At 38.8% G+C, this 19705-nt stretch overlaps 1 protein-coding gene across 1 annotated transcript in view; it reads left to right on the top strand.

The window, feature by feature from the left end:
* POC1A (POC1 centriolar protein A) overlaps positions 1-19705 on the top strand; it is a 1972436-nt gene that overhangs the window by 1925418 nt on the left and 27313 nt on the right. The gene's annotated exons all lie outside the window — the stretch shown is intronic.

Genomic DNA, 19705 nt, shown 5'->3' with positions numbered 1-19705 from the left:
GTCTGCCAGCCTGGGATGATATGCTCGACAAGCCGCGTTGCTTCGCTACAGACGGCTTGCACCTGTCACCCCTGGGCTTTCGAATATTGGCTAAGGCTCTTGCCACCCCCATAGTGCCTTTTTTAGGCAAGGCTCAAAAGGCAAACCCACCTCCATAGACAACACAAGGAAACAGAAACTAAGGGTAATGCCGCTCAATGCCAGAAGTCTAAACCTCAAGATGCACGCACTTGAGGCTCTCCTCAGTATGGAGAATATTGATATCTGTGCAGTAACAGAAACCAGGTTCAAGGCTCCCTAGAGCACCCCAGCACTACCAGGTTATACCTCATACCATGCTTTTCGGCCCCAAAACTCGGACCGAACCACAAAAGGAGGGGGAGTATCCATATTCATCAAAGATACCCACACCTCCAGATTAGTGGCACTGCACAAAGCATCAGAGACCATCCATGTGCAACTAACAGTAGGCAAAACTGCCTTTCAGTTTGTAGCCTGCTACAGACCACCCTCCCAAACTCAGGAATCCCACTCAGCTTTCCTGAGATCACTGGAGAATATGAAGGTCTCTCCAAACACCATCATATTGGGTGACTTCAACTACCCAAACATAAACTGGGAGCACTACTCAAGCCCCAACACCCTCACCCAACTGTTCTGAGAATTTATAAACTCAAATGCTATGGAACAACTGGTCACCACTCCCACAAGAGGGGAAAACATATCGGACCTGATCATCACCAACATGGGGACTCTATGTTCCATACCAGAGGTATACCCCTCATTGGTAAGATCTGACCATAAATTAATCTCACTGGACATCCATATCCCGTCCCCACCCCCAGCCAAGGAAACCACGGTGAAGAACTTCTCAAAAGCAAACTTCACACTTTTCAAAACCGAGGTGGAATCCTTCAAAGCCCCCGGGCCAGTAGAAAATATGGCCCAAACTGCAGAATCCTTTACAAATGCATTCTATGGACACCTACAGGAATGCATGGATCGTGCTATCCCAAAAAAAAAAAAACAAGACTCACTCCTCCAAAGGCAGGAGACCTGTCTGGTGGACCCCAGCCATAAATAAGCTATACAACAGAAGGAGGAAGCTACTACATGATAGAGCAAAATCCCAAAAAGGGAAGGCATCTCTGATCAGTACTAGCAAGAAACTATGATCCCTCATAAAATTATCTAAGGCCAGCTTCGAAAGAAAAATTGTGCAAGATGCTAAAGATAATCACAAGGCCTTCTTTAGTTATGTCAGGAACCTGGGTGGTAACTCCCAGATATGCTGTGAGTTAGTGCAAAATGACAAAAAATACACTGAACCCACAGACCTTGCCAACATCCTGGCAGACAGGTTCAGTGCAAACTTCTCCCCCCCTTCCTCCCCAAAAGAGCAAATGTCTATCCCAACAGAGTGTAGCCTCCCTGACATCACAGATGCACAGGTGAGAGCTGACCTCTCCAAAAAAAAACACAGCATCAATGGGACTGGATGGTGTCCCGGGCTGCGTCTAACATGAGCTCCAAGAAGAACTGAACCCTCACATAAAGTCACTGTTCAATCTCAGCCTTACTACAGGATATGTACCCAAGGAATGGCGTACAGCAACAGTGGTCCCCACTCCGCAAAGGTGGTGCCACAACGGACCCCGGAAACTATCGCCCTATAAGCCTGACTAGCCTGGTCTGCAAAGCTATGGAGCGTATTATCATGGAACTCTTAAACAAAGACATTGGGAGCCTCCAAACACTGGATCCTACCCAATTAGGCTTTGTTATAGGCAGATCTTGCCTCTTGAACCTGGTCGACTTCTTTGAAACAGTCACCAAGGCCATAGATGAAGGGAAGGTAGTCCACACAGCCTACCTGGACCTCGCAAAAGCCTTCGACACAATACCCCACTCGGGCATCATAAATAAGCTCACCAGCTTAAATATCAAACCCTATGTCACAAGATGGGTTGTAAACTGGCTCAGGGATAGAACCCACATGGTCAGAATTGCAGGTGCCATGTCAGACTCTAAACCAGTTACAAGTGGCATCCCACAAGGCTCAGTCCTGGGACCTCTCTTGTTCAGTATATATTTCTCTGAGGTACAGGCTAACACGGGAGGACTATGGCTGACCAAGTTCGCAGATGACTGCAAACTGAGTGCCATAATCGACTCACCGACTGACACAAGCATCCTCCAAAAGGGTCTCACAGAGACGGATAACTGGTGCCAGAGCCATGGCCTAAAGCTAAATGCCAAAAAGTGCATAGTCATCCCCTTTGGGAAAAACAAAGTGCCCACAAATTACCACATAGGTGGTAATCCATTAATCTGGAAGAAGTAATTAGGGATTTGGGGACCCAAGTAGATAGCAATCTCTCCTTTGACAATCACGTTGCCAAAGTGGTTAGAAAGACCTTCTATATAGCCCACCTTATCACGAAAGGGTTCACATCTAGATCAAGAGAGGTCATTGTGCCCCTCTACTCATCAGGCCCATAATTGAATACAATGCCCCATTTGGGATGTACCTTACCCGACACCTGCAGCAACTGGAAAGACCCCAAAAGTACCTCACAAAGAGGATCAAGGGACTCAAACAGATGCCCTACGCAGTTAGGCTAAAGAAACTCCAGCTCTACTCAGTTGCTTGCCGCCTACTCAGAGGCGATCTGTGCCTGACGTATAAAGCCATGTCCAAACCAGAATTAATGGACATGCTCCACCTCAGGAAATCCAAATCCCGTAGAGCTACACGCTCCAGGGACTTAAACCTCAGCACAGAAATAAATAGGACATGCTGGAGGGACAGATTCATATCCCAGAGGCTCCCCTCACTCTGGAACAAAATCCCAATCCATGTTAGGCAGAGTCCCTCAATGGCCCTCTTCAAGAGAAATCTTGACGAGTGGATGGGAGATTGTAGGTTTACCCCTGGGATTTATTCTGTGTCCCTACTAGACAGAGGCATAGTAAACTAACCTTAAAAGGGCTATCTTCTGTGACCTACTATACAGAGGTACAGTCAACTAATCTAAAAGGGTGGCGAAAGCCAAACACACTCTGGCTAGGCTTATAAATGCCCTAGGGCAGATAGCCTAGTATCAACCTATGAACCTATGAAGATAATTTCAAGCCAGTCTTACAGCAGTAACTCTGAGAGGAAGAGCATTTTTCTTTGTTTGTCTAAAAAAATAAATCTGTAAAATGCACACACGCAAGCAAGAAACTGTAGTGATCACTCAAAATAAAGTGCTTTTTAGTAATCAGAGCTACATAAATTTGCCTGGATGGCACTGGATACAAGTAAAACACTTCTTGAATGTAGGCTAGGACTGCAGAATTTGCTGAGCTCCTGGAAAATGAGCAGAAGACAGTATGTAGTAATGGAACTTTACTCAACAGCAATACTGGTTTGCTGGGTGGGCACTCAGTATGAGAGAGCTATGAAAATCAATGACTGGGAAGAGTGCATAAATAACTTATACAACAGTTAATAGCAATGAAAGACGGGAGGGAGATACTTCGGAAATCAGATTATAATAAGGGGTGAAGGCCATAGATTCAGCCTTACTATAAAACAACAGCAATAATAGTAGGAGGGTTGGAGAAAAACAAGCAGGCTAGCTAAAGAGGCATAAAATCAAAGGCAATACTGGAGCTCTTGCAGAAATTTTAGTGTAATGCATTAGTGGGGAATGGGGCAGACCCAGAATGCAACTTTAAGCAGGTAAATGATAAGCAGAATGTAAACTTACTGAAGCACAAACTGGCACAGATACAATTCTCTCACTATTGACCATCTACTACAGTTTAAGGCACCAGACTATGCAGAAATTTACTAGTAACACTTTTTATGGAAAAAATGCAGCAATAAATCACTAAGGCTCAAAGTCTGTCAGGAGTACACAGTTCTACCACAAATGTGAATTACAGTAGGAGATTATGGGCTAGCAGGGTTCAAAGTACAAACAGATAACTTTTGCAAGTAATTATACTTGTGGAAATAAAAAGGCAGAATAATGCAGAAACATAATATTCCCACAACTGTTAAAGTACAAGACTAAGGTCCCAGAACAAACTTAAAAATGCAAACAAAACAGAGCAAAAAAAGTATGAAGTATATTGCCACACACTTCACTGAGTGCAACACAAATATTTAAGCAGAATTGAAATAATTAAAATATTTTGGTTATCTTTCATTTTGTTTTTTTTGTATAGCTAGTTACAGTTCTCCAACTCTTTTTCAGTAGAAGACACTGGTTGGGGGTAGCTATGTCCTGGAAAATAGGATTGTTTCCTAGGTCAACCTGCTGTCAGATAAAGGCAATACTGGACCTCTTGCAGAAGCTTTAACTTACTGTGTTAGTGGGGGATGGGGCAGACACAGAATAAAACTTTAAGCAGGTTAATGATATGCAGAATGTAAACTTACTGAAGCACAAACTAGAGCAGAGACAATTCTGTCATTATCGACCTTCTACTACAGTTTAGGCACCAGACTATGCAGACAATTGCCAGTAACACTGTTTATGGAAAAATTTGATAATAAATGACTAAGGCTCAAAATCTCACAGGAGTGCACAGTTCTGCCACAACTGTGAATTAAACTGCAAGACTATGGGCCACCAGGATTTAAAATACAGGATATTGTTTGCAAGTAATTTCACTTGCGGAAATAGAAGTGTAAAATAATGCAGAAACATAGTCTTCCCACAAGTGCTAAGACAAATATAAGACTAAGGTCCCAGAACAAACTTGAAAATACAAACAAATGGAACAGAGCAGAAAAGTACAAAGTATTATTACCGTACATGTCACTAAGTGCAACTTAAATATTTAAGAAGAAAAAGAAGAATTTACATAATTAAAATAATTTATCTTTCCTTTATTTGAAAAAACAGTTACTCACAATTCCACGCCTCCCCAAGTTTTGGATAAAAGGCTTCAACATTAACATTTAGGGAGTTTTTACATTTAAAGTCCTTGAATTTTTTGATATTTGTCTCTATCATTTTGATTTGGCAGAAAAAATACAAACTTTACTAGGAACAGACCAAAATATGACACACACAATTAGAGACATTTTGCAAAATCAAGAACAGTTGAGAATATCAATGCCCTTTGCACATACATACATACGTGTGCTTGCGCCCGTATACGTATGTATATATGTATATATATATATATGTATATATATATATATATATATTTATATATATATTTATATATATATATATATATATATATACATACACACACACACGTACATATGGATTCCTATTACAAGAACGAAAGTTCACTTCTGCGAAAGTTCACTTTAACGAAAGTGAACTTTTGTGTAAGTGCACTTAACCGAAACCACCGCAGCACAGTGGAGGACATAAAAAACAAGCTATGTCCTCCACTATGGTGCGATAGTCACGGACCTTAGGGTTAAGACATGGGTTAGGGTAAGGGGATAGTTTGTAAAGCTATCCCCTTACCCTAACCCATGCCCTATCCCTAAGGTCCATGACTATCACACCATAGTGGAGGACATTGCTATGTCCTTCACTGCACTGTAGTCTTCACAGACCTTAGGGTTAGGGCATGGGTCATGGTAATATGACCCGTGCCCTAAAGTCCGTGAGTACTGCACGGACATTCAGTACAACACCCGTTCGTTGTACTGAACTTCTCGTAAGTGCACTTTCACTGCAGTAAGCATACCATGCACTATTTCGAATTAATGAAAATTCGATCTGGTGTATGGAACCCAGAGATTATATATAAAATATATATATATATTTTATATATATATATATATATATATATATATATATATATATTTATATATATTTTATATATATATATATATATATATATATATATTAAATATAACCACAACCAAAATCTCAGGAAGCGCGTGCTATAAATCCAGGAAATAAAGAAAAAAGTTTCAATGCAGGCAAAGGAAAACAAAATTCTTTCCAATTTCCAAATGCCAGTCTCACTTCAAACAGTCCACAAAATCAAAACAAAAAAAGAACAAAGAGTAGTATATCCATATATAGATAAACAGATTTAATTGCTGAATTCAGTTCACCCCACCAAAGGCTTTCAAAACTTTTACTTACCATCATAAGCATCACACAAGTTTAAATACAATCCACACATCTGATAGGCTAACACACAAAATTAAAACTGTCTCATAAAAAAACACTTACTAAAATAAACCTGTGTATCATTAATTAAACTACTTATAACCATATTAAAAAATCAATATACTCTCATACAGATGTATTTCACAGTGTTATATCTAAAAATACATTCATAATAAAAACATATATACTGATAGGAATCAATGTGCATATAAAAATGCTTAAATAATAATATGTAAACACAATAATGTACATTAATAGTTGCAATCAAGGCAACTTCCACTACATCTGTATAGTAGGGACCTTAGCAAAACACTCATATCCCGACACATATGCATTAAACTAGACGGTGAAAACAACTATAAAATGCATAAATATAACCTATTAATCCTATTTATTTAAAACTAAACCGTGTTTACTAAGAATTATCAATTATTAATCATACAATCATGCATAAACATACATGTATAAATATATATAATTAATTTAAGGTTTTGCTAACCTCTTTTTTCGTAAAATAGGTTGTAGCTGTATTTTATCATTAAGTCCAGGAGACCGATCGGACCTCAACCTAATAATAACCTAATATAGCAACTCAGGTTTAGAGTTACCTGAAGTAGGCATCTTTAAAACTCGTAACCCTCGTGGGACGACTTCCTTCACCAAACACGCTTCAAAATGTTGCCGTTGCAACTGCAGCCTTTTCAGCTTCAAAATATACACATGAATTCCTATCAGTATATATGTTTTTATTATAAATGTATTTTTAGATATAACACTGTGAAATACATCTGTATGAGAATATATTGATTTTTTAACATGGTTATAAGTAGTTTAATTAATGATACACAGGTTTATTTCAGTAAGTGTTTTTTATGAACAGTTATGTTTTAATGTGTTAGCCTATCAGATGTGTTTGGATTGTATTTAAACTTGTGATGCTTATGACCGTGCGTTAAAGTTTGAAAAAGCCTTCGGGTGAAAGCGCTCACTGAATTCAGCAATTAAATCTGTTTTTGGATATACTACAGTTGTATCTTCTTTGACTTGGATTTTGTGGACTGTTTTAAAGAGATGAGACTGTGGCATTTTTTTTGGAGAATCAGCTTTTTTCGGCCTGCTGCAAAAAAATTTTTTGACATATATATATATATATATATATATATATATATATATATATATATGTGTGTGTGAGTGTGTGTATGAGTATGTGCCAAAAGGTAAAAAGCCACACACAGTTCAATAAAAAATGCAATAAAGACCCAGCTAAGCTGTGTCTTCACTGTGTTAATACAGCAAACCTCCTGTAGCGGAGGCCTATGGGATACATGCAAATAACTCCTCAGTGACAATTGTTTCAGCAATATGGATTTTGAATTACCCACATCTTTTTACTTTAATAAGTCTTCATGAGTACATTCAAACCAGTAAAGCCAAACCCAATTAACTGCAGACATGTCAGTTTCAGCCTTTTTATGACCTTGTCAGCACAGCATAAGTGGATTATTTGGCTGTATGTTAGACAGGGAGCTTAAAGCCAAGGCTGATGTCCATAACCTCTTTCATTGGCCTCAGGATATGATGGTTGCCTTTACTGCAGTTCCCCTTGAAACATTAAAGATCTTTAGAAAGCAAAACAAGGCAGAGAGACTTTTATTCTTGTATCTCTAGCTTTACAAAGGCAACCATGATTTTATCTCTTGATGCAGCTGTTTTCATTTCCACTGTGGCAGTTACCCTACACCAGACTATGCATACAGAGCTACCAATCAGCATGTTTCACCCCACCATCAGATGTCAGAATCTCTCAATGTGGAGGATAGAATTACAATTCTTCAGTATGATTCCTATTCCTTGGAGCTGGTAAGCATTCTGAAAAAAACAAATCTAAAAGGTATAGTATCAGAAAATCTTGTTTTGAGAAATGGTAGTGGTTTGTATGTTGGACATCTTGCAAAAGCTTGAATCCCTTACACTATCTAGCACTAAAACTTCTGGGGTATTTCAGTCCTCTTTAGCTTCTAGCCTGTGCACATTTGTATAATTTTAGCATGCCTTGCAGTGTTCCTTGAGACTGCAGTGAACCCTTCTGTTAACTCTAGTAATATCAGTGCATTGCATCTTTTTTGATTTCCAGTGCTGCAGCTTGATTCAGTTCCTGGGTTACCTGCCAGTTTCTCCAACCTCCACTCCAGCTTGGATGAGACTGAACCTCCACTTCTGGTGCTATCTCCGGGATGTGATGTCTCAGTGAGATGGGGGAAAGGTGGGTCACCTGTGTCACATACATGACTTATATCAAGCTTTTATAGTATGGCCTAACCCACAGGGTCAGCGTACTGTGCTTGACTGTCTGTTGGACAGCTCCCACTTACATGGTGAACTTGCTCCTCATACAGTCTGTCCCCAAGCATAAGTCCTTCATATGGTCCCAATATTATCACCTTCACTCATGTGTCTTTGAATACATGCTCTCAGCATGTGCCCATGCCTTCCCTAAGGAGAGCTAAGTGGGCTAAGCTCTCCTCCCCTAAGAAACGCTAAGTGGGCTAAGCTCTATCCTTTCTGTTTTTCTCTCCATGCCTTCAGGTGCCAGAGCCTTCATCAAACTCAAGTAGCCTTGCCCCGTACTCAGTGCTTTATCCCTCTATGCCATTATTGCTGGCTTTAGACTATATTTGCTTTTAAGATCACCAGGGAAACTTATTTCTCCTCCCTGAAACTTTACATTTTGGCAAAGTTAACTTTTACTCCCCTTGAATGAACAGATTCTGTGGCTATTAAACATATCTCCTGGAAATCACTCTTCCTAGCTGCAGTCATATTCGGAGGAAGGACTTCAGAATTATACACCCTGATGTGTATGCAACTTTATACTGTGTCCCACAATGAAAGATTGGCATTAAAAGCTAATTATTCTCTCGTTACTTAAGTTGTTTCTGCTGTATCCCTGAATCCATTTCCTCAGCTTCCAGGCTTCTGTCCAAAACTGCCAGAACAAATAATAGTGCCAGAAATATACCTTGGCTGTTCATACTTAACAAGGATAAAACAAGAAAGTCTCACTCTTTTAAGAAAACGTATCACCTTATTGTCTTCAAAGAAGAAAGCCAAGGCTTGTCTGATTTCAAACACTATACATGTGGCTGGCCCATTATATTGCCTTTTGTTATGATAAATATAATGACTCTCGCCAAAGCTCTGTTAGAGCACATGCCACTAGGACTGCAACAATTTCTGCAGTATATTTCAGAAATGTTTCTGCTCAGGACATTTAAGAAGATAGTCGTGTAATTGCTGACTGTTGTGGTAGATCTCTGAGGAGAGGTCACTGTAAAAATAAAGTTTAATTTTCTCGACCCCCCATTTGTTGATACATGTAAGAGCACTATTCCGTCTTTAGTACTGGTCTCAAAGCATTAGAGACTGCATGCCTCTGCTACTTTTACATAGGAGTCTCACAACACTTGTATCAGTACTTTCACAGATACATCACAGGAAATTAAAAAAAAATGTTTAGAAACGGAACCAGAACAACAAAATTCAGAATGTGAATAAATATTATGACCTTTCTTGGTAGATCCACTTTTCCTGTAAGTATATGGTACAACTGTACTTTAATACCTTTTCATGTGTGTGTGTGTGTGTGTGTGTGTGTGTGTGTGTGTGTGTGTGTGTGTGTGTGCCTATGATTGCTTTTATTCAAATGTATGGCAACAGTCATTTTGACCATTATAGTGTGATGTTGCATTTGCCATACAAAATCCCTTTGGAGCAAGACATGATTATTTTTTTTTTGTAAGAAAGTTGAGTGGCACAGACATTTTTAAAATGTCTGGGATGAAATTTTGAACACACACGTTTGCCCTGTGTGTAGCTAACAAGCTTAACTCTATAGTATTGGGTTCAGTTCCCTCAGCCTCTGCTTCTGCCATGGGTCACTTAACTGGTCTGCTCCTGGATCAGTCCTGAAAAGAAGCATGGACATCTAATAGCTTACATGGTTAGAAAAAAAAAGTACTGAAAACAGCAAATGTTGCACTGTACTGAATTTGCCAAATGCAGTCTTGTAACTTAAATGTTAAGCCCAAATTGCAAAATGTCACTTTGGTCAAATTCCCTCTGAAATTTAACAACTGTTGGTCTTCATATCTAGAGCCGAACACTTTTTTCTAGCCCAAACCAAAACAGTGCACTGAGAATTATTTAATCACTTCTTTTCATCACCTGTTGTTATGCCAGTAAAGTTCTGAATAGTTAGGACAAAAATATTAAAAATCACTGAGTTTGAGTTTGCATTTCACAAGTTATTAATTTACAGGTCTTTTTGTTCCCCTAGAATGATGGCTGGTGTACCAACACCCAGTTGGCCTGTTAGTTATGGGGCCACAGGAGCCAGACATTCTCAGGGCCCGATGAGAGTCCTGCAGTTCATTTGTTCCCAGCTAGGAGTCAAAAACAACTTTCAAGCAAATGTTAGATGGAAGGGAGCAGGACAGCTTGCTGGCTTTGTGGAGGAGAGGCTTACTATCTCCCCAGTGACACTGCTCAGTCCACTGTTGCACTCCCCAAGGGGAAGCCTCCAAGTGCTTCATTCCCTGTAGCTTAGAGATGCTACACAGTGTGACTGTGCTGAAAAGGATATGTGAAAAGCCAGCTCTGTAGCACAAAGGGATAAAGGTCTGACTATGGTGCAGGTAACCTGAGTTTGTTTAGTGTCTCGGGCACCTCTAGGAGTTGGCCAGGAAGATAGAAGTGAGCTGCCTCTGCTGACTCACCTATCCTGGTGGAGGAAGGCAGCTTGGCCACTTAAGGTGACTGGCATCTATTGGGAGATCTGTGCATTACCCAGTGGCAAGTACAGTCTCGCACTGTTGACAGTTATCAGTATTTTGACCTCAGAATTGCCAGTTAACCCTTTCTTCAGATTACATCAAGAGTGTGAAAACTGCCATTTTTCATAGTGGGTCCTAGACTGGCCTTTTAGAAGCTAGTAAGAGACGACTGTTTTCTCTATGAAAACAAACCACATCAAAAATATGATGACAGAAGTTTTAACTGCTTTTGTTCACCAGACAGCTGTATGAAAAACATGCACTGAAAAGTCTGGGCAAAAATACTGAATAAGTACAAGCTAAAAGTGTGATTCAGTTTTGTGAAGCCACATATGTTGACCATTGTTCAGCAGTCTGGCCTTAAATATGAAACACTTCTGTGCATTTGGAGGTCCCTATAAATATACATTTACTGTTTATAAGAACTAAACTGATTGATCTTTCACACTGGAAGTAGTTCCAGATTGTTTTTACTGAAGTACTGCAGTTACAACAATGAATTAGTTAGTTTTTTAGCACCGTTTTTGCAACTGCTCCTACAAAGCTCTGTTAGCTGGTTTAAGAAAAAGATGTATTTTAAAAATAAAATAAAAGAAAATTAATCATTGAGTGATGGATCATTTCAGAAATATGCACCTGACAAAGAAGGTTTACATTGCTGTAATGGTGTAGGGATCTCTTAATTCTTAGACCGGTAGAGACAAAGAAAACCTGCTTCATTGGTCTGTTTCCCTTTTGTACACTGAGTTTTGCAGTGTTCTCCCCTGAGTCCTTTGTAACATGGAGACAGGCAAACTATATTTTGATAAAATAATTTAAAGCTGTATAAGCAATGGAAATGACATTCACTAACTCATTAGCATGCCTGTAAGGAGTGATGGCTACCAATGACCACAGCATGCTTTGAAACTGCTGTGTTTTGCGTTCTCTGCGGTGACATGAGGAAAGGAAGCGTGGGTCATCTTCCTTACAATAAAGGCAGGCAGACTTTTGTTCGATAATGGCCCTTCAACACCAAGGGGTACTTTGCAGGATGGTAGTGCATAGTTCTGTTGCACTTTTATCTTTAATAGAACCCACATAAAAGAAGTTCACTCCAAGGTCACAGTATATTTCTGTCATCCTGAAGCCTTAGAACTTGTTCTCTGTACGTGGGGTTGGAGGGCTGCATTTCAGGAAGCTGTAGTATTATTGAATTATAGGTTTAAAAGTGAAGTTAAGAGCAGAGTACCAAGAAGAAAGGTATCTAATTAAATCTGTTGCAAGCCCTACCCTCACGTATATACTCTGAAATGATAAAGACGGTACTGTTCTGAATCAGCAGTACCTTTATTCCCATTTAGGCTGTTCTGATTTTATCTGTTTTAAGACAACCTAGAGATGTGCTAATAAGTAGCAGATATGAAGGCAATGTGACATGATGAAAGCCTATTTCATTGTCACAATCTCTGTCACTGAAGTTCACAACTTAAAAATGCATGCTGCCCAGTTTGCTGTTTGAGGTTTGACAAGAATGTTCTTTTTTGGCAATGAATAAGCAACTTTGGTTCTTTTTTCTAGGTGACCAGTTGGTGCTGTACCCTTGAGACTATCATTTTCTTTGCATATTAAAGTGTGTGTTATGACTGAACTGGGAAGGGGTAAAACCCCTTGCTCCAGGGGAATGTATTGCTTGTTTTCTTTTGGATTTTACATTTCTTTTACCACTCTTTCATCCTGAGTTTTTCTTGCTTACTGAAGTTTTGTAATGTAGATAGTCCGAGAATACCAGAGAGTGATTTGATGTGAGTGGACTAAGTTTTAAATACTTTTTGTCTTCTTTAGATCTGTCCTGTAATCAGTATAAAATTCAAACGTCAGATGTTGCAGTAGTCTTCTATAACCGGTTCCAGTCAAATAATTAGCCGAAAGCATTTTAACCCTTACTGACGGTCAGTATCACTGTGATACGGCCCCATCTCTGCGGTGTGTAAATAGCCTTGGCACAACAAATCAGAGCAACATGGAAGCATTGCCTTTCCTTTAGAAGTATCAGAAAGGGACATTATTTGGTAACTGATAGTCAAAGTACAATTGTGTAGCTCCAGCTGATACTTCAGGTCCTGTCATTTTACTGTGCAGATTATCCAAGTCACTCACGTATATGAGATGAATACTGTTCCACATGAATTTAAGAACTTAGAAGAGGTGCATTGTCGGGGAGGTAATATGGTTTGCAAATCTTCTTTTCCGGGTACACATCATATGACAAAATGCTAAAAACATTCTCCTAGGGCTGAAACACACCATAGTGGCATCAGAAATAAGAGAAAAGCCCCTCACTAACACTCTTCAAGAGAAACCTTGACGAGTGGATGGGTAACAGAAAATACACTCCTGGGATCACTTCATTGGTTCTGCTTGACAGAGGATCAGTTAATTAACAAATGGGGCGGCGAAAGCCGACACACTCTGGCTAGGCTTATAAATGCCCCTGGGCTGATAGCCTAGTACCTACCTATGAACCTATGAAAACTTAACTATCCCGCGTCCTTGTTACTCTTATATGATGCTCTTGAGACAAGTGTGACCATTTTATTAAATGAACACCAAGTTACACATTTTATTTATACTTTTTTATTAGTTAGGTAAACTGGTCTATGGATGCTTTTTAGCCACAACCTGGGCCAGTATAGCAAAGCCACTTAAGTAAGAAATTCACTTAGGAGTACAAAGGAATAAAACACAACGATACTGCCATTAAGGCATTTGAAAACAATTGCATGTATCATACATAGCCAAGGTGTGACACTGAAAAAGTGAAACATAGAAGAATAGTTACAAGAATGCATACATTATTAACACTTAAATATACTATGTAAACTTCATTATAAATGCAGAATTGTACACAAACATAATGTATACCTCACTGTATCATAAGATGTTACTGTAGTGTAACAGACTTAAACAACGAATAACAAGGTCACATAAACAATACAATCAGTACTGTAACAGACTTAAACAACGAATAACAAGGTCACATAAACAAACCAATCAGTACAACTACATGAAAAACCTAGCCAACCTAAATTTCTACTGTGTGATTCCTTAAACCGTCTTGTATTAGAGGTAACATGGGATACATGCAAATGACCCCTTAAGGACATCAGGTGTTTCAGTTATATGGCAGTTCTGAATGCCTATGACTTTTTTTCTTTTTAAGTCTGTTATGGACAAATTCAGGCCAATAAAGCCAAACCTCACTAGTTGTGGACATGTACCATGTACCTGAACCCAGGAAAAATACCTGCCCTACAATCTCTACTGCAGTCTTATGCCACTAACAGATCATTACTCTCCACCAACAAGCACCATATTCAAATTAATATCTCCAAGAATCAGGCAGGTGATTCCCTCTTCTCAAACTATATAGGAAAACTCTGGAATGCACTTCTAAAAATATAACTACTTCTACAACCCTAGCTCAATTCAGAAGTACCCTAAAAATCCACCTCCTATCCAGATGGCTATGCCCCTTTTCAAACCCTGATTAACTGTTCTCTCACTATCTCTCTGCTCACTCTGGCTTCAGATACTATTCCTGTTTATCTATATGATCCATACTTTCACCAATATCATTATTTCTAAAATCAAACAAGCACTGACTACTCCAGGGTTTTTACCTTTTTTTATATTATATGTAACCATGGTTGTCCGTTGTCCTATTATATAGTATAATAATCCACTGAAGTATTACTTGTTTGAATACTATTTGTGAGAGAATACCTAAAGTTGTGTTTAAACAGAACTGTCCTAAAGTTGTTTAATTTTACCCTACATTGTATTATTTTTATTATTACTTGTGTATAGTACCACTGTTTATTTATTCTGTATTTTTTCTATGTGGAGCTTTTCTCCCCGGGCCTCCTCTGAAAAAGGACGTGTCCAGTCGGACTATCCCAGTAAACAAATGTAAAATAAATAAAATGTATGTTTCAGCTTTATGACATCGTCAGTACAGCATAATTTGGCTGTTTGTCTAACATTTCTGTCTAACATTTCGAAACACGAGGTTGTCATAGCCAGGATGCCTGAATTTGTCCATAATAGACATCAGAAGGAAAAAAAGTCATGGCCATTCAGAACTGCCATATAGCTGTGTACATGATATGAAATGGGACAAAGTAACAGCCAGAGAGATTGAAACAAAGTTAAAAAAGGCCTCTAATTGGAAAACCCCAGGCCTAGATGCAGTACCTAACTTCTGATTAAAAGTATTAACATCTTTGCTACTTGTATGCACACCCTGAACAGACACCAACCTGGCTAACAACAGGAAAAAGCATGGTCCTACTTAAGAGTGAACCTGCAAGCTACCCTAAAAATTATAGACCAGTAACTTGCCTTCTGATGACATATAAACCTTACACCGGAAATTATGCCTACAAAGTTTATAGTCATTTAGAAGAAAACTCAATTATGGCAATAGAACAAAAGGGCAATAAAAGAAAGTCATATGGAACAAAGAATAATTTGTTGTTAAATAAAGTCATATTGGAGAACTGTAAAATGGGGAAGAATCGTATGGCATGGATTGACTACAAAAAAGCATTTGATAATATCTCACATTCATGGATAAAGGAGTGGTTAAAAAGGTATAAGATACACCCTACACTGATTAATTACATTACAGTAACCATAAAACAGTGGCAGACCACTTTGCAATTAAGCCATGATGAAGGACAAATTATTATTCCAGGGATAAAAATTCAAAGGGGGGATATTCCAGGGTGATTCCCTGTCACCGCTGCTGTTTTGTCATGCCCTTAACCCATTAAGCTGTCTACTTAACAGATTAGGCCATGGCTATAATTTGGCTACTGGAAAACAACAAAGTGTAAAGACTTCTCATCTTCTGTTTGTCGATGATTTAAAACTGTATAGCTCATCAGATAAGGAACTGAAACCACAACTGTGAGTTGTCAAGACTTTTTCAGATTATATAAGAATGTCATTTGGTTTAGATAAATGTGCAAAAGCAACCTTTAAAGCAGGAAAACTGCAGCACCAAGAAAACATCAGTCTGGGACAGGAATGTGATATAAAAGAACTTGAGCAAGAGGGAGTGTATAAATATTTGGGAACTGATGAAGGATCAACAATAAAACATGAACAAATGTGAATAAAAACAGGAAGGAATACTTTAGAAGACTTAAATTAGCCCTGAAAACAGTGTTGACATCTAGGAACAAAATCCAAGCTATAAATCAATTTGGTCTTCCTGTCCTAACTGACACTTTTGGAGTGATTTACTGGCCCCAAAATGTGTTGGATAGATTACACAGGAAAACAAGAAGGATGCTTCATGCTTACCAAATGATTCATAAAAATCAGTGCATACCAAGATATTACATGTATACACGGTTTACAAAGTCCATTGAACATGTGGGAGAAACAGACAAATGTAGGTTTTGTAAAACAGAATTGGAAACGGCTGCACATACTAATGGCAGAAGGGCTGTATACTAAAAGGCATAATAATGTGGCAAGACTGTTGCACTGGGGATTGTGCAAACATTATGGTACTGAAGTGGCTGAAAAACACTGGAAACATAAGCCACAAAGCATCATAGAAAATGATGAAGTCTACATCACATGGGATCATCCATTACCAATAGTTCAAAAGATCGATGCTAGAAAACTGGATACAGTGGGCCATGAAAATAAGACAGAAGTAGCATCGATCACTGAAATCGCGACCCCCACTGATGTGTACAGAGAGACACAAAATCATAAAATATCGGGATTTGCAGGCAGAAACGAGAACAATGTAGAAGAAAGATACCCAGACAGTTCCAATAGTGGTAAAAGCAATGGGTCTTATAAAAAAGAATCTACAATTGTATTTAGATATATTACCAGTACACGCAATGCCGCATGAATTGCAAGAGGAGTCATTACTGGGCACATTGCGTGTGCTGTGAAGAGCACTTCTGGCTGACCTCAATGATTGAAGCAGTACTAATTTCATGAGCTTTAATCATACTTTGATTTTGGAATGGGATGCATTCCCATCATGGTGTCAGAAACCCAAAAGATTTGGAGAAATTAAAAAAGACTGAAACACGTGATCTCCTTAAGGAGTTGTTTGCATATATCCCATGTTACCTCTAATACAAGAGGTTTTAAGGAATCACACAGTGGAAAATCTAGCTTGGCTAGGTTTTTCTTGCAGTGTAAGAGTAGGAATCAACAACTGAATGTAGTACAAGGGGGGGGGATTATGTTTGCATTACCTTTGTTAACCTAAGGTAGTATTAAACAGACCACTCCTGCAACTTTTGTAATGAAACTATCAGTACAATGGAACCTAAGAATTAGGGTACCATTGTATTAACCCATGTCTCTGTAGCACTTGAATTCACTTTCTTTAAGTAGATGGACTGCATTCACTTTGAATAGTTTTGCCTTTAAATTGGAGATGATATTTGGCTTTTCACAGGTAAGATCACAAAAGATGAAAAGGCTCTTTGGACCAGCCAACCAACCTGGTTATCAGATTTCATTAAAAAAAAATAGCTTGCAATATTTGGAACATTTTTGATAATACTCAGCATGGGAAGAACTTGTAGTATATAGAATCTGCTGTTTGTGCTCTGAAATCAGGGAAAAAGACAACTTTATTAAGCTCCACTCTTGACGTTAAACAGGTGCATAACGTGTTTTTATTCACCTGTCTGAGCTGTTATAATGTGATGTTACTCTAGAACATACATAAAATCTGTCATGAAACAGTAGGAGAACACGTGTTAAAAGTTGTAAAGTATTTTGCACTGCCCCCCACCCACACAAAGTTAACTTTTAAAGCTGTTAGTTCACCAGATGTAAACATTGCTTCTAGACTTTTTCTGTGTGATACTGTTAAACATTATCACAGCTTTCAAAGATGTAAAACACTTCATGCTCCTATCTTTTTTTTCTGTATCTAGTAGCACACCAAAGCAGCTGAAACTCCATGAATATAAAAAAAATTATGATTATGCCTTTCCAGTGATAACCAGCTTACTGCCCACACTCTGCTCCATCAACCAGAAAACTGACCAGCTCTGCAAAGCACAAAACACCTCTACCTACCATCCCTACAGCTGTGCTTGAACAATAAATTTCTTCAAACAACAGCCAAATCAGAAGCTGCTGTAGTGACTCTGCCTACTCTAGCTACATTGTCAGGCTATGTAATTCCATCCCACACAACCTCAACAAATTTTAAACTCTCAAGGTTTAAAACCAAGCTCAAAGCATCCCTAAACCAGTCCTGGCTCTGCTCACGGCTTACACTTGGCTAATGCTCAACATCAAATGGCTCCTCCCACCTGTTTTTCTTAACGTCTTGCTACTTTACTAATCTATGATTACGTAACACTTGCATCTACCCATAAGTCTTGCTTCTACACCCTTTCTTTCATTCTCAACAATACTTTCAAGTTCCTAAGTGCACAGCAGTAATTGTTACATTTTCAGCCTATCTTGAACATTTTAAAGCAAATTTCCATTGTACTGTCACTACGTAACCTATGAAGACCTCATCCAGTACCTACTAGTGTGCTCAGTATTAACTTGTATAATGTATACTGCATTGCACTGCCTGGAAATGTACCCTGATTTCAGGAATGCTCCTACAATCTTAACAGTGTGCTTAGTACGACTACATTATCATATTTGTATTTTTTTTTACTTTATCCATATTTCCTACGTAATCATGATTAAACAATGAATTTTAATATATTTTCAATGTATCTGGAGCTTTTGTCTGTGGTCCAACAGTGAAAACGGGAATTCTTGCATCCCATGCAGACTATCACAGGAAACGAATATTAAATGAAATAAAATAAATGTCTTCTTGACTAGAATCTCATGAGTCAACTTTTGAGCCTCTGTTTGCTCCACTTTTGAGTTCGGTTTCTTGACATCCATGTCCCATAACTATTTGGTTAATTATGATTATTTTATTGGTTTACTCTTTGTTGACTGGGTTAGTACCACTAGAGCAGTGCCCTTTTTTTCAGTGAGGAGATCAGAGGTAGTATTTTATACTAACATGGGGAAATTTCCCTACTGTTTTTTTTCTGATAAATGCTGTGGGATCTTTTACATCCACCTGAGCTTCCACCAACTCAAGCAGATGGGGGTCTGGGTTTAACATCTCATCCAAAGGTTGGCACACCCAGCATGGCAGCAACCTTTCCCCAACATGCTGTACTACAGTGTTGGTACTGGTACTGGAAAATGAATCCAAATGCCTTGAGAATGGACCTGCCACAGCATCCTGACATAGGAAACCTACAGACATCGGATTCAACCCGTTCTGGTTTCATCAAGGCCAGTTTGTGCTTATTCATTCTGGTGGATCTCTTCAAGAAGGTCACTAAAGCCATAGAAGAGGGTAAAACAGTGCACACTGCCTACCTTGTCTTGGTAAGGTGCAAACACAATACTGCACTCAGGCTGTGCAGATAAGCTCACTAAATTAGGCATAAACCCAAATGTCACCCTATGGCTAGATAACTAGTGAAGTCCAAAAGCAGACCAGCTCATTAGCAGAGTCCCTCAGGGATCAGTGTTGGGGGCTGTCCATTTTGGCATGTACTTCTCTGAACTCAAGTAATTATGAAATCCACCAAAGACACAGATACCCTTAAAGAAGGCCTGATAAAGAAAAATAATGGTGCTAGATCCATGGTCTGAAAT

The sequence above is a fragment of the Protopterus annectens genome, chromosome 7.part1 (genome assembly GCF_019279795.1).
Source record: "Protopterus annectens isolate FY-2018-M chromosome 7.part1, PAN1.0, whole genome shotgun sequence".
In the NCBI taxonomy this organism is placed as follows: domain Eukaryota; kingdom Metazoa; phylum Chordata; order Ceratodontiformes; family Protopteridae; genus Protopterus; species Protopterus annectens.
The sequence above is the reverse complement of the archived record's forward strand: the minus strand, read 5'-3'. Positions and strand labels throughout refer to the sequence as shown.